The sequence below is a fragment of the Trichomonas vaginalis genome, chromosome I (genome assembly GCF_026262505.1).
Source record: "Trichomonas vaginalis G3 chromosome I, whole genome shotgun sequence".
Lineage (NCBI taxonomy): Eukaryota > Parabasalia > Trichomonadida > Trichomonadidae > Trichomonas > Trichomonas vaginalis.
In genome coordinates, this window is record NC_067203.1 from 22,087,182 (window position 1) to 22,089,108 (window position 1,927).

General features: G+C 32.7%; 1 non-coding gene across 1 annotated transcript; it reads left to right on the top strand.

Annotated features, from left to right (window-relative positions):
* The first annotated feature begins 212 nt into the window (after positions 1-212).
* TVAGG3_1029230 lies at positions 213-280 on the top strand. The gene has a single exon. It is a non-coding gene; the product is annotated as a tRNA-Gln (tRNA).
* Positions 281-1,927: the final 1,647 nt, after the last annotated feature.

Below are 1,927 nucleotides of genomic sequence, written 5' to 3' on the forward strand. Positions count from 1 at the left end.
TGCCCTATTTTAGCAGTTTTAATTCAATTAATTTTGTTTTAAATTGAAACCATTCCGTCGAAAAGAAGTCTTGTTGTCGAAAACCCTGGTCTACTTCGGAATATTCAACTCATTTATTCAAAAAGAAATGGACGTTATTTGAGTCAGCATTACGAACTAAAAAGGTTCAATTCCTCATTAGAAAATCTATATTAAAGCATGTCTAATGTTTGGGTCCCGTAGTGTAAGCGGTTCAGACTTGGGACTTGAATCCCGAAATCCAGGTTCGACTCCTGGCGGACAAGCTTTTTGCTTATTTATTTTTATGCTGGATAATCAATTTATTGTCTGTATGAAAGAAAAGCTATTATTGTTTAATAACGTCATCTTTTCATGTTGAGGCCAATCTTGAAAATTACATGAAACTGTTAGTATCCAAGTTTTTTCGAACCTGTGATTAACAGAACCTAAACTTGACTATTCATTTTCAATCAATAAATAAACCTGCATATTACGTTCAGACATTATTTCATCAAACTCACTTATTAAAAACAATCTGGCTTTCAAAATTTAAAGTTCAAAAGGCAAATTCTAAGTTGCATATTAATGCTTTACTGCATATTAAAATATTAAATCTATCTCTCTACAAGAATCCTTCACACGTTTCTTTATGAGCACATCATCATTTGCTTCATACTTTAAAGCATGAAATCAGTGGAGTTTTTCCGCGCAAATTAGGTTGGTTCGTTTCTACATGTGCTTCCTAAAACAAGTACCTTAAGTCGAAATGTCGGTCTATTGTTGCCCCATGTCGAACGGGAATTTCCTTGTTCGAATCTTTTGCTTTCGATGATGCTGCTCTCCAAGCGATGCAATATTCACAATTTCGACATGCCCACTTGAATCTGCCCACATAAAGTGGACGTGTACATTTATTTTGTGATCTTAACATTATAATCTGCCACCAATAGAGACGAGACTTTTAAAAATCACATCCAAACTGTCCATGATTTTGCCGCACATGTGAGAGCTGTGTATCCCTAATTTATTTTGTCGTTCTTCTATCCGAATCCGATAGGAGTATAAATATTTAAACAAATAATCTAGTTTCCCATTATATGATGCGGATGATATCAATAGATCATAACCATATTTGTTCTTTGAACTCTGCTTCAGCCGCATTCTATAATGGGATTTCAACAAGATAAGATTTCCTTTTTTCGATTGCAACGCCAGCAACAACAGTTATATCTGGTTATCTGTTTTTCTTTTCGTCGATTTTTTCTTTAACCAGAGGATTTTTTCATGATATTTATTTCCTTTTTCTGACAAGATTTTCAAAGATTTTGTAAAATTAAAGTCAAAGTCTTCTTGATTTTTTATATTGAATAAATATGATTTAAGAGAAAGATGCATTTAGCTGGTGACATGATTCTTTTTCAGTCTCGTTTTTCCTCTAGTGTTTGAACAGATTCTTCAAGATTATTAAACTTCCTTTTTTCAAAAATCATTATTGGTGTTGTAATTTTGTTCGATCAATTTAGATCGAATCATTTAAGACTTTTAATTTCAGCTTCCTTCATTGCTTCAGAATAATTTGCATCTTTGGAATTAGTTCGTAATCTGTGAAGTTAATATTTCCTTCAATACTGTACATTTAGTGTTGCCTAAACTCGCTTATACCACCTTAAGAAGACGCAAGCGAAATTTTCAGCTGCGATAATTTATTGACTTGAAAAATGTCTTTCATATCTGCAATTTCAAATATCATCAAAAAGCATTCCATCTGTTTAACTGTACTCCCTGATGGAAGAGAACAATGAACTCTGAGTTTCGAAGTCAGCTATTATCTTTCTCCATTTGAATATAGCCGACCATTTTTAAGGGTATAGTCCACTAAATTTTTAAGTTTTGAACATGAAAATAAGCTTCTGTGACCATGTAAATA